This window comes from Macrotis lagotis, chromosome 5 (assembly GCF_037893015.1).
Source record: "Macrotis lagotis isolate mMagLag1 chromosome 5, bilby.v1.9.chrom.fasta, whole genome shotgun sequence".
Lineage (NCBI taxonomy): Eukaryota > Metazoa > Chordata > Mammalia > Peramelemorphia > Peramelidae > Macrotis > Macrotis lagotis.
In genome coordinates, this window is record NC_133662.1 from 141,141,029 (window position 1) to 141,154,830 (window position 13,802).

Here is a 13,802-nt window from a genome sequence, read left to right on the forward strand (position 1 = left end):
GCTCAGTTTTGTTAAACATTTCTGTTGTATACTGTGGAAAACTTGTGATGTAAGTGGCAGAATAAATTAAATCAAGAAGCCACCACAAAATCATCTCTTTTTTAAAGGTTTTTGTTCTTTTTCTATTTTATGGGAGCTGAAATCCACATGAGCAATATTTTACCCTTTTTTGATCTGTAAAATAGTCAGTTTAATGGGGGGATGCAACAAATACTGCATGATAATAATATTGACATCAAATAACACCTGAAAAGGATATTCTTTTCTTTTAATATTTCCATTCGCAAATACAAGTCCCTAGTGATATTCTTTATTGGAATGTCCTTTCCTATCCACCCTAGTCCCATTTCTAATATCCTGCTGTCCTTCATGAATCAGCTGAAATGCATATCTTCTATGAGTCCTTACCTGTGCCCTCAACCAAATTCTTCCAGTGAAGACCCCCATAAGTAGCTTGTTCATCCCTTTCTTATGCTTTTATCCAGTAGAATGGAAGATTCTTTTGTTTTTCCAAGGAAATGGAAATTAAGTGACTTGTGCAGGGTCTCACAGCTAGGTAATTATTAAATGTTTGAGGCTGGATTTGTACTCAGGTCCTCCTGACTCCAGGGCTGGTGCTCCATTCACTGTACCACCTAGTTGACTGATGATTTGGAAGATTATTAAAAAGTATGAACTATTCTTTTATTTTTGTAACTCTAGCAACTAGCACAACTCTTCACATTAATTCCTTAGTGAGGAACTCCCCTAACCATTGGCTATTACCACCTATAATCTTAGTATATAATTCTTAGACAGTTTCTTGAGGTTCAGAGAGGGTAAGTCATCTCCCTCATGGTCACATAGCTACTATCAGAAAAATAATTTAACATCTTTCTAACTCCAGATCCAGATTCATTTAGACTATTTCTCATGTCTTGTTATATAGAAAATGTCTAATAAATAGTTGTTGAATTTGCTTGATCCTATCCTTTTTTTCCTATTATAATTATCTGGGTATAGATTTTAATCTATCATACTAGATTATAAACCCTTTGAGGATAGAAATTGTGCCTTATTTATCTTTGTAGCTCCTTTAGTTATTAATGAAGATAGGTGGTATTGGGAAGATAAGTGGTTGTAGAACATGAGTCTAGAATAATGTTGTCCTCCCTATCATAAAACAAAAATTATGTTTTTCAAATAATAAGAAAAATGATCCTCAAAATAAGTGCCTGGATAATTCACATTTTTTTTCCTATATGCACACATACACAATCATCTCCACATTTTCTCTCACAGAAACAACTTAAATGATGACACTGGCTCATAGGACTATGGGAACAAGTCTTTTCCTTAATGCAGATGGATATGGGGGCAAATTGTTAAACAGTGGTGACCCCCACTTCTCCTGAATTAGCCTGAGTACTTGTGGAAATGTCTCAGACTTTTTGCTGCCTACACCAGCCTCCTTTTTTTATAATAGGGTATTTGATGGGCTTCTCCTGTCTTGTCTGCTGAGGCAGCCTGCTGTTGCTGGGCCCTCACTGGTACGCTGTCCACTGCCAGCGTCTGTCTTCTTTTCCTGTGGAAATAAAAGATATGGGCAAGAGAAAAGACATATTTGGTAATGCTTCACTCTCAAGCTTCCTGCTCTGGGGGCTGCCTCAGCTGCAAAATGTTAAAAGAGCTTAAAAAAATAGTAACCCTCCAACTTGGAATGAATTCCAGACAGACCCTAATGCCTGCAAATTTGTCAGAGGAAGCCAAATCCAGAAAAGCAGAACATGAAGAAGGCTCATTATTCCACTTCAAGAGACGCTCAAATAATCCAACACTCTGGTATTTATGATTTTTCTCCATTTCAGTTGGTTAGTAGTTCACAACATTCCCCTCCCCTTACCACTGATTCCGACCTTCCTTTTAAATTAAACATCGACAGTTATAAAAAGACCTTCACATTACTTGTAAGCCACAAGCCCTGCTGGGAAACAGTCTGTTGATACAGGGTTGCTTATGTCAGGGAAGTGTGCAGTTCTTTGGATTATTAGCCTGGGGAGGCAGTTCAGGTAATGAGAATGGCTTTTCCTGGTCAGTCAGCCCTCCAGTCTTGCTTTCTTCAGCCCATCTCAGTGTCATTGAACAGAGATTCTTAACCTAGGGTCTGTAGTTCCTTTTTGTTTTGATACCTGTATTTCAATTGATATCCTTTGTTTTCTTTTACATTTCATTTCATGTATTTCATAATATTATTCTGAGAAGCAGTCCACAGATTTCACCATTTGGTTAAACCTAATTCCAAAATAGCTAGGTAAGAAAGTGATTAGAGTGCTTAGCTTGGAGTTAGGAAGAAGTAAATTCAAATCTGGCCTCAGATACTTTCTTACATGTATGACCCCGAGCAAGTTATTTAACCTCTTGATTGTAAAATGGGGGTGACAATGGCACCTGCTTCCCAGAGTTGTTCTGCACATCACATAAGTTAAGATTTGTAATGTGCTTAGCATAGTGCCCAACAAAAAGAAAATACTTAATAAATACTTGTTCTCCCCTCTGCCTCCAAGCTGCCCAAGGATCCAGGGCACAAAAAGGGTTAAGGAACCCTGAGAGTGATGGAATGACCCCACTTACACAGACACATGGAATAGTTCAAAAAGATTCAATTCTTTTGGTATTATCATACCTTGGTTTAACTAAGAAACATGAAATATTATGTCAGCTTAATACCGACCCTTGTTAAACTCCTTTAGTATTTGACTATTCACCTTGATATTTCTTTTTTCCTTTATTAGAACCACTCCCACATGCTAGAAGAAGGCAAAGAAATGACATGGATTCACCAAATCTCCTTGAATTATTACATAGGCTTTTCCCCCCTTCCCTTTCTTGCTTGTCTTGCTGAACTGCCAGGATATTTATTTATATTTGGTTACCTTAAATCCATATTTGGGTGCTCCAATAGACTCTGAGGGATCCATGTATCCATTTTAGTCAGTGGTGGAAGTGCCCACATGAGGACTCGGTAGTCCAGGTTTGAAATGTGGCCTCTCTGTGTGAAAGATTCAGGGCTTTTTTCCCCCCTTTTCCAGAATGGTCCAACTCATCTCCCTTGATGCTCCTCAACAGTCTAGGGTTTGTGTGAATTCCATGGTGATTGACTGTTAGGTCACAAACATTAGACTGTGGCATCACTGAGTGAGTCAGACTAGAGAAAGGTTGGGTTGGAAATAAAAATGAAAGTTTCTGTTTGCACTCAGATAGCTTCCCACCCCAGCCTTAATCATAGTATGTGTGGGTGCAGGGAAAGCCCTCCCTACTCCACCTCTAGGCATGGATTCAGAAACCTGGACTGTACTAGTAAGAGGAAAATCCATCCATGTGGCATACCACCTTTTCCTCCCCCACATGACCCAACCATGACTCTTGACAGGATACCTACACATCTGAGAGGAGCAAAAAAAAATTCATTTAGATGACAGAAACACAGAAGTGACCTTTGAAGTCAAGCAGCCCAACTCCCTCATTTTAAAGATGAGGTAAGCTAGAGGCAGAGAAATATAATGACTTGCTCAAGGCTATATATTTAAGTGATATAGGGCACAACTAGAACCAATATTCCAACATTTTACTGTCCAGGCTGAGTATTACTACTAATAACACTGCTTTCATTGTCTTTTTGGTAGAACGACTCTCCTAAGTCACATCTCATAGTATCTAGTTTTAAATCTTAGTGTGTTATGCAGTATATTCTAAGTCTTACATTAATACAAGCATTCCTTACCAAGGTCACATATTCATGTCTCTTATTTTTATTCAAGTATTTCCTCCTCAAGTATGATCCCTTGAGGGATCTTCTGACTTTATAAAAAATAATTCACTGAATGGGCAGTTAGGTAGTGCAGTAGATAGAGCACTGGCCCTGGAGTCAGGAGGACCTGATGTCACTTAACCCCATTGCCTTACCAAAAAATAAAAAACATAATTCACTGATGTTATTGACAAACTGTCAACTCAGTCTTTAATATTACTTGTGACTTGAAATGCCATAATTTACATGTTTTCTATTTCGAGGGATGATAGTATTTTCTTCCACCTCTGATGCTTTATGCATGTTCATTCTTCATATGGATAGTGTGTATATACAAGGGAGAGAGAACTCCAGGTTCATAGAAGGGATGTTGTGTTGTTATAGTTATTACTTGATTACTTTCACTTTGAAATCTTTGCCTTTTCATTGATTACCAAGAGTAAAAACATTGTGGGGATTTGTGAAAGATGATTATGACCCAGAAAGAACTTAGAAACTGAAGATGCTGAGTGAGGAAGATACCATGTACTATCCTTATAAAGAAAGAATGATTAGAAACATCATAAAGCCTACCTCACCACCCTCCATGTTTTTGCCTCTTTTTTAGAGATTCCCAGGTATGAAAAATCAGAACTTCAAAGACAGAAAAATTCAGTAAGGTCATAAGCTTATAGAACTAGAACTGGAATAGACCTCAGAGATCATTTGGTACAATCTCCTCACTTTGCTAATGAGGAAACTGAGATTCAGTGATACTGGGTGACTTTCCCAAGTAAATCGGATTCCATCCCTAGTCAACTGGCTCCAAAAACATCATGCTTTCCATTCTCCTACACTGTTTCAATAGATGATAACCAGCTAAACTGAAACCTCTTTCTTCCCATTTATAAATTTTGTTTCCATGAGCCTAACTTATATGTCATTTCTGATGGAATTCAGTAACTATTACCAAATTTGGGTTTTTGAAGAGTACTGGCTACCAGTCAGAAATCAGTATACACTAGCCTACTGTCTTTATTGGAAGGGTATAATGGTCAGCTAATGAAAACAATGTTTGTCACTGCTTTTAGAATCATGAAATATTCTTCCCTTCTGCCAACCTGTCCATCTCTTATCTTTTAAGTTATGTTAGACCTGAAAGAAAACATTCCACTGTGACCATCTGGTTATAGAGTTTCAGCAGAATGCCAGGTAAAACCACAGGGACACTGGTGAAAGAAATTTAACACACTTTCCATTAACAATAGCTATCATTTAAAGGGTGAGGTCTAGCTGTTTTTCATCTCTGCTCAGGAAAGGACTAGAGAAAATAGATTTTAAAAATATTGTAAGTGAGATTGAGGCCAGACATTGGGAGAAAATAATTCCTGGCAAAAAGGTTATTAAGGGAAATCATGGAGTTGCTATTTCTAAGTCTTTAAGAATAGGCTTGATTAGAGTCTATCTTGAATAGTTTAGGTTTTGTTCTGTCTAAAGAGGAGGTAGCATGTGATGAGGGAGTAGGGATCTGGGGTGAGGGAAGAGAAAGCACTGGAATTGTTCAAAGAATTGGACTTTTAATGGTAATTGAAAAATAATGTATTTTTTGGAGGGTGAGGGTGCAGTGAATGGGTGAAATGGTCACGCAATTGCCATTAAAGGAGCTTTTTGTAATCTCTATGCTTTAAAAAGTCAGATACCTTTGGCATAAAATACAAAGATATGCAAAAAAACACAGCTTCTCCCCTACCTCCTTTGAGTTGGCTGCTACAGCTCATGCATTCTAGAAATGCTTTTATAAGGATTCTGTTTATTGCAGGAGCAGAATTCAGACAGAAACATTAGAAACTCTGGGGAAAAGACTGGCTAAATATCTCATTTTTTTGGAAGAATACTTACTTCTAATGTTGAAGGGGAAGTACTGGAGAGGAAATGCTATTTATGTGAGATAATTTCTGCTCACTCACAACAACAACAAAAGAATCCTATGACCCAGCAACATGTTCCAGACCCAGTCCAAAGACAGACGCTTCCAGGGAACCTCCCCATGGTCCCTATTACGAAGGACAGTACTAATTTAATTTGTAAGCTTCATTCCCCCACATACACCCTACTCTTCAATACCAGGAAGCTCTCTGGAATCTAACCAGGAGTATATTAACTTCTCCCTGGAAGAATATTTTATCTATTTCAACAAAAATAAATACCTTTTATTTTGTATTTTTCTTTATACCCCCAAGTCACAGTTACCAGAAATTCATTATCATATTATAGCCAGTAGAATAGACTCCATCAAGCAGGCAAATAAATACTTAATGTCTACTATGTTCCCCAACACTGCCTTCAGTACTTGGGATATAAAGACAGATATGAACCAGTTAGTCAATAAACATTATTAATCACCCACCCAAGTGTCGCATTTGAACTCAGGTATTTCTGACTCCGGGTCTGGCACCTCTATCAACAGTACTACAAACTACTTTAGAGAAAAGACAACAAAAACTAAAATGATCAGGCCAGACCTCATTCAGAAGATGACATTGTGTTTCTCTGAAAATAAGACCAGGTCTTATATTCATTTTTACTCTGAAAGATACATTCAGGCTTTTTTTGGTCAAAGCAATGGGGTTAAGTGTCTTGCCCAAAGTCACACAACTAGGTAATTATTAAAAATCTGAGTCTAGATTTGAACTCAAGTCCTCCTGACTCTAGGGCTGATACTCTCTCCCCAGTGCCACCTAGATGCCCCATAGGGCCTATTTTCAAAGGATGTGTGGAAACAGGCAGTCATTCCTGCAGGAATCATTATTTTATCTATTCTTCTCCCTACAGGGAAGTTCTTCATGTCTTTAGTGGGGGGGGGGGGGAGAGGGGTTTTAAGTGAATCCCAAATTAGCAGATCTCTTTAGCCATCTCACAAACAAGTGACAGTTTTAAATCAACCCACTTCCTTATAACTACACCATGTTTTTTCAGTTTCAAGACCCAAAACACATTCAGTCTTATCTTTCTTACCTTAGTGATTATTAGAGGTCCGGTTTTATTTCCGTCCAGAGGATAAAGTGCACACTTTATTTGTGTGCTATATCTGTACTCCAATTGATCATTTGGTAATAAGTTCTGAGTTCATCTGTTAAATAGGTATTTAACTCTCATCCAAGTTTCTCACTTGGTAATTTACAAATACTCAATAATATTTTATGTATATTTAATTATATATTAATATTATTATTTTATAATTCAATACATCCATCATAGAAAATGTGTCCATCTGACTGACTATCTGAACTGGGGCTTATTTTTGTGATATGGTTTATATTACTAGCATCTGGAAAAAAATCATGCTAGAGCTTATTTAGGGGAAAATAGAGTAACAATAACAACAGCAATGACAGTATTTTTATAGTACATTAGGTTTGCAAAATGCTTTACAATATTATCTCATTTAATTCTCACAGCAGCCAATACGCATAGTTGAGTAAATTTCCAAAAACATTAGCTATGAATTGATGACTTCTCATTTGTTAGAATGGGCAGTCTCAGATTAGCAGTATGTTCAATACATCCAACTCATAGTCTTGATATATCATTGAAGCATAATTATAAAGGATTATGATATAGGAATATAATTGAACTTTCCTAAAGGGAAGCCTTTGAAAAGAGTTTCCTTGATATACTAAATCCTTGATACACTTAATTTCACATGATTCCCTGAGCTCTATTGCCTTTAATTATGATCGGAAAATTGTAAGACCATCTTAGGAAGGTCAGGCTGAAAGGGTTACCATATTAGACAAATTTAGGTGACAGTACAATAGCTGGATTTCAAGTTAGAAAAACACGAGTTCAAATCCTGCCTTACTGTGTAACACAGGAGTCACATAAGCTTTCTTTGCATCAGCTACTTCAACTGCAAAATGTGAACAATAAATGAATCTACCTTGCGGATCAAAATTTATAACATAAAGTACTTTGAAAATCTTAAAGTGCTATTTAATTGATAGCTATTGTTATTCTATAACTGCAATCTAAATTGGTCTCTCCCTCAGTTTTGTCCTATGAAAAGGAGGACAATTATCTTTTCAAATTTGAAATTTTCAAATTTTCAAATTTCAAATTCAACTGAAGGGTGTCCAATCTCAGGTTATTTTAGGGTTGCATTAAAATAAAATATTTGAGGGCCGCATCCAGAATAAAAGTACAGTCCATGTTCAGCAGATGTAGTGCTATGCTAGGGCTCAGTGCTAAGGTTCTTAGATATAAAATGTTGCTTCATAAATTCTTAGAAAGGGGGATCATACATCATTAATAGGACATTTCCCTAAGTCCAAAAGCAAACAGAAAACAACAAAGTGACAACACAGGTAGGTGTATACTGATTAGTCTGCATCATACATCCCACAGATCAATTGAAAATTCCATGTGCCATATATTCCATCTGTAATGTTGCTTAAAAACATCAAAGAAAATTAACATCAATAAGATTATTTATTAGTGATGAAATTAAAAATTCTTATATGCACTCCATGCAAATTATTGTGTTTTTTCATTCGTGAAAATTAAAACCCACAGGCAGACCACATAAAATTGCACTGTAAGCTGAATGCAGCTGCTGATCATATTTTGGACAGCCCTGTTCTACTATATGATAAGTATAGTTAATGATTTTGGGGGGATGCATTATATTCTACACTGCAAGTCAATTTAGAGTTGATGGTATAATACGACAAAAGGTTGGAATTTGAGTCATAAAAGTTAGCATAGAACTAATAGCAAATAGCCTTGACATCAAAGAAGACTTGGGTTCAAGTCTTATCTCCATGCTCTAAGGACAACTTGCTTATGATAATATATTCAGAGGTGCTAAACTCCATTTCTAGAAGAATTTTCCTCTCCTCATAAGTCTTTATACTAATGAAATCACAGGTCCAGTCCCTATCTCTAAAATAATAAAATTTTTATCCACATAATGATTTTTCTTCAAACACCACAACTTCATAAGGGGTCAAACTCTTTTTGTAGGCATTATTTCATTAGTGTTTAATATTTGTTCATGAATCTTTGTCTCTAAAGTCTAATGTATTCACCATGCAAAATCTTCATTAAATAGAGGTAAATTAGCTCAGTGGGACAAATAAGTCTCACCCACAGCAGGACTCTAATTAATAGGAAATCAAAATCATAAATCTATTTTAAAAGTTTTCCAATAAAAAAGACTCCCCAGGACTAGGGATAGATTTAAGTGCTAACTGAATTGTTTAGTCCAAGTCTCATAGGGAAATTAGGTAAAGTTTATTTAGTTTAATTGATATTTTTTCTATTTATTTTCTCCAAAATATCCTTTATCACTATTGGGCTACAGAAATCTTATTTAAAATGATGATCAACTTTAATCAGTTCTTCTCAGCAACACAATAATTCAAGATAAGTATAAAGATCTCATGAAGAAAAATGCTATCCACATCCAGATTAAAAAACTGGACTTTGATTGTAGATCGAAGCATATTTTTTCACTTAATTTATTCTTTTTTGTTTTTTCTTTTGGTTATTTCTTCTTTCAAAACTGTGACTAACATGATAATATGTTTTATGTGAAAGCATATGTAAGGGCAGCTAGGTAGAACAGTGGATTAAGAACTGGCCTAGAATCAAGAGGACCTGAGTTCAAATTTGACCTCAGATGCTTGACCCTTACTAGATGTATGACCTTGGGGCAAGTCACTTAACAAACTACTCCCATGCAAGGCCATCTCTGATCATCCTGATTCATATCTGGTCACTGGACCCAGATGTCTCTGGAGGAGAAAGTGAGGCTGGTGACTTAGCACAGCACCCCCTCACTCAAATCTAATTCATGTATTTATCACGGCATCACTTCCCTGAGGTCTTGTCTTTCTTGAGAATGAAGGACCCACAGCAACAATCCCATATTGTAGTTCATTTGTACATATTTGCTTGTTGTCTTCCTCATTAGGTAATGAGGATAAGGATTGTCTTTAGTCTCTTCTTGGTATTCCTTAGTACAATGCCTGAGGCATAACACATATTTAAGTGTATTAACCTATTGACATCTCTTAGTCCACATGCAGGATAAATAGGCATTAAAAGAGGGAAGGCTCTAGAATTAAGAAGGATTAGGAAAGGCTTTCTATAGAAGGTAGGATTTTAGTTGTGATTTAAAGGACTCCAGGGATATCAGAAGTCAGAATGGAGGAGGGAGAGAGCTCTGGCTAGCCTGAAAAAAATGCCTGGAGGGAAGATATGGAGAAAATCAGCAGGGCAGGGGCACTAGATGGTCAACATATTAACGAGTACATGGTGGGAAGCTAATTTTAAAGAAGATTGGAAAGGTAAATGTTTTTGGAGGTAGAATTGACAATGTCAACATTATGGGAAGGTTATAATCTTTAAAATTAAAATTTTAGACTAGATAGAAAGCTATTTCTAACTAAAATATCATGGGTCTTATTACTGCTGTATTATTGAATGGCAAATCATAGAATCTTAGAAGGGCAGCTAAGTGGCACAGTAGATAGAATTCTAAGCCTGGAGCCAGGAAAATTCATCATCCTGAGTAAGTACCAGATCTGGACAACTCGCTTATCCCTATTTGCCTCAGTTTCCTCATTTGGCAAATGAAATGGCAAACCACTCCAGTACCATTGTCAAGAATTCTCAAATGGCATCATGAAGGGTTGGACACAACTGAAAAAAAGAATCTAACCCTCCTCACAATATAGGGATTTAAATTAATTTTATAATCTTTCAGTCTTTCATACATTCGACAATATTCCACTTAATCCCTTACCAGAAATTAATGTTCAGGCCATTCCTTGCTAAAGAAATTTTGGTGACTTCCTGTGATTCTAGGATCAAATACACATTCCTCTGCTTGGCATTCAAAGCCATTTACAATCTGGCTTTGGCTCAGTTTTCCAGGATGATTGCATGTTATTTCCCAGATTCTACATTCCATCCAAGCTGTCTTATTTTCTTTCCTTATATGGTACCCCATTTCCCATCTTCCTGACTTTGCATTTCTCAACCCAGTCCCTTGAATGCACTCTTTTCACTTCCCCATTTTCTAAAATCCCTAGAATTCTTGAAGATTCAGGTAAAGTTCTCCTTTCTCCTTAAGGCTTATCCTTTTTTCTCCTCACTGCCAGTAACTTCCCCACTGGATATTAGGTTGTTTCTAGCTTGTATAGATTTGCTTTTACCTGTTTGTTCATATTCACCCCTAAAAAGAATGTAAGCTTCTGCAGACTAGAGAATGATTTCATAATATGTTAATGAACACTTATTGAATGAAAGAAGGAAAAAAAAGAGATCTTATCTAATTCTTAACCACTATGAAAAGTCTTTTCTCATGGAGAATTGCAGAGTGAACTTAGCATCAACTTTAAGAGATTACTGGTGTTGACAGCAATAAAATGACCATTTGTCTAGCAAGCTGGCTGGGTTAGCAATCTACAACTGAAATGAAATCACTATTCCTTTCTCTTCCTACTTCTCAACCTCTGCTATCTCATCTCCATTCTAATCTGACAATTTATCAATTAACAAGAGCCTACCATGTGCTGACCTCTGGGCCCACATCTGCCCTTAAGGAATTTACACTGTAGCTAGGTGGCCACTAGCTCATTTACTTAGATGTATATGTGCAATATATACAAAATTAATATAGCTTTGTATAGTGGGGAACTTTTTTTTCCTGTCCAGGGCCATTTGGATATTTATAACATCATTAATGGGTCATACAAAATTATCAACTTAAAAATTAGCTTGCTAGATTTAGTCAAACATTTAATTAATTAACTCCTAAAAAGTTCCTAGATATATTGAATATAGAGCCCTGCCTGCAGTTTTCATGGTAGCGCCAGACCAAATGATTTCACGGACCTTATATGACTTGAAGGCCAGATGTTCCCTGCTGCTGATGTAGAAGGTGGCTTTTGGGTTTAATCTTGAAGGAAATCAAGGATTCTGAGAGGGAGAAGTGAGGAAGGCAGTTATCCAGTTTAATCTTGCCATTCCATAGCCAGAATTCTCCACGTCCCATTTCTGTTTCTGCACTGGCAGTAGGGAAGTAGATGGAGAAGGAGAATTCTGGCTGTGGAACAGCAAGATAACTGGATGATAGAGCATGTAGAGGGCAATTATATGTCTGAAGACTAAAAGAGGAAGAAGAGGCCAGGTTCTGAAGAGCTTTATGTACCAAACACAAGGGTTCCTATTTGAACCTCAAGGAAATAGGAAATGCTAGATTTTACTGAGTAGAGGGGGTGACACACTCACATGTGCTCTTTAAAGAAGTCACTTCAGCAATACTGTAAAGGATTAATTGAAGTTAGGGGAAGCTTGAGATAGAACTGAGTAAGTGATAGCTTGTGAATGGAGAGAAGAGGACTTTGGGAGAGAGACTGTAGAAATAATAACTATAAGATATGGCAACTGATTGAACAAATTGATCGCAAGTGAGGATAATATGGAAGTTGTGAACCTAGGTAAAGATATTTTATTTTCTTTTTTTTCTGATTTTTGCAAGGCAAGCATTTAAGTGACTTGCCCAAGGTCACACAAGGTAATTATTATCTGAGGTCAAATTTGAACTCAGGTCCTCCTGACTCTGGGGCCAGGGCTCTATCCATTGAGCAACCTAGTTGTCCCAATGCAAAGGTGTTCTTAATTGGGTATTTGGGTATTTGGGGAAAAGATAATGAGTTTTGTTTGGGAAATTCTGAATTTGTGATAATTCTAGGACATCAATTTTGAAATATCCAAAAGAAAGTTAATGAAGCAAGCTTGGAGCTCAGAAGAAAGACTAGAGCTGGATGTATAGATCTGAGAGTCATATTTGTTGAATCAAATTCAAAATATTTGTGACTTTTAGCTGTGTGGCATTTCCTTGCACCTCTACAAGTTATATAGCCTCTGTCACAATCAAGAAATCAATACACACATTTAAACACTAAATATCTGTTAGGTGAAAATGCAAAGAGAAAAATGCAGTAGTTCCTCCTGTCATATAGCCTACATTAAAGGAGAAGAAAATTATATGTATATGTGTTGATACAAAATAATTAACTGAAAAACAAATATATGGTACTTGTTGGGGAGGGGTGGTAGGAGGAGGGAATCAGGTCCAGAAAGCTGTCAGGCAAGAGATGCAATTTGAGCTGAAGGAAAATGGAGGTATTTTTAAGAGGTGGAAATGAGAGAGTGCACCACTGGGGTGGAGAAGAGCCTGTACAAAGGCATCAGGACAAAAAAGGGCATGTCCTATATGAGGTTATAGAGTTTTATAGGAATCTGAGGCAAAACCACAGTTATAGTGGTAAAAGCAAAAATCAAACACAGCTGATTTTAATAATAATAGCAAGTATTTAAAGGGCATACCCTCATTCCCACCTCCCCACCAGAATGCCCCATCTCTGCCAAAGACCAAGAAAAGAGACTTTCAATCCAGTAAATGAGACTTAGGCCAAGCATAAAGTCCTTTTTGGCAACAAGAGTACTATGGCAAATGATATAGATTCTAGTCCTGGAAATCCTTAAGAAAAAAGTTTGACTAGGGTATGCTTCAAATGATTTAGATTTTGTTCTTCTAAGAGGGGGAAGAGAATGGGGATAATCTGAGACTAGGAAAAGATAATGAATTTTGTTTGGGACATTCTGAGTTTGTGATAATTCTAAAACCTCAAGTTTGAAATATTCAATAAGGAGTTAATGTAGCAAGCTTGGAGCTCAGAAGAAAGACTAGAGCTGGATGTGTAGAAGGATCTCTCCTTTGGTCCTAGAATTCCCTAGAATAAGGCAGGTCTGTTTCCTCATCTCTAAAATAATAATAAAATTATCTATAGAACATTTTAAGGTTTACAGTTTTCTTCCTGTATTGACCCTGTCAAAAAGACATTCTAAATATTCTCATTATAGTAGCTTTACACATAAATCAATCAATCGATCAATCAATCAATCAACTGACAACCATTTAGTTAGGGCTTATTATGTGCTGGACACTGTATTTGGTACTGTA

At 36.7% G+C, this 13,802-nt stretch overlaps 2 long non-coding RNA genes across 3 annotated transcripts in view; one reads left to right on the forward strand and one right to left on the reverse strand.

Annotated features, from left to right (window-relative positions):
* Positions 1 to 13,802, forward strand: part of LOC141487970 (uncharacterized) — a 108,770-nt gene that overhangs the window by 42,239 nt on the left and 52,729 nt on the right. The window contains exon 1 of one of the 2 annotated variants that reach the window (XR_012468553.1): positions 3,182 to 3,515. The exons of the other annotated variant lie outside the window; for it this stretch is intronic. This is a non-coding gene — a long non-coding RNA (uncharacterized LOC141487970). Of the gene's footprint in view, positions 1 to 3,181; positions 3,516 to 13,802 lie in introns of those variants that run through there. 2 annotated transcript variants of the gene reach the window in all.
* Positions 1,316 to 3,302, reverse strand: LOC141487969 (uncharacterized). The gene is made up of 2 exons (XR_012468552.1): positions 2,913 to 3,302; positions 1,316 to 1,564 (listed from the first exon to the last, which is right to left on the reverse strand). It is a non-coding gene; the product is annotated as an uncharacterized LOC141487969 (long non-coding RNA).